The sequence below is a fragment of the Nematolebias whitei genome, chromosome 1 (genome assembly GCF_014905685.2).
Source record: "Nematolebias whitei isolate Nwh7 chromosome 1, NemWhi1, whole genome shotgun sequence".
Taxonomy (NCBI): Eukaryota; Metazoa; Chordata; class Actinopteri; order Cyprinodontiformes; family Rivulidae; genus Nematolebias; species Nematolebias whitei.
In genome coordinates, this window is record NC_056498.1 from 56,736,041 (window position 1) to 56,736,384 (window position 344).

The window sequence follows — 344 nt, forward strand, 5'->3', positions numbered from 1 at the left end:
ATCTATCTACAGCTCTATATATCTACAGCTCTATCTATCCATCCATCCATCTATAGCTCTATCCATCCATCCATCTACAGCTCTATCTATCTATCCATCCATCCATCTATAACTCTATCCATCCATCTATCTACAGTTCTATCCATCCATCCATCTACAGCTCTATCTATCCATCCATCTATAGCTCTATCCATCCATCCATCTACAGCTCTATCTATCCATCCATCTATAGCTCTATCCATCCATCTATCTACAGCTCTATACATCTATAGCTCTATACATCCATCTATCTACAGCTCTATCTATCTATCTATCTATCTATCTATCTATCTATCTATCTATCT

General features: G+C 37.2%; 1 protein-coding gene across 1 annotated transcript in view; it reads right to left on the reverse strand.

The window, feature by feature from the left end:
- hps1 (HPS1 biogenesis of lysosomal organelles complex 3 subunit 1) overlaps window positions 1–344 on the reverse strand; it is a 7,824-nt gene that overhangs the window by 4,786 nt on the left and 2,694 nt on the right. The gene's annotated exons all lie outside the window — the stretch shown is intronic.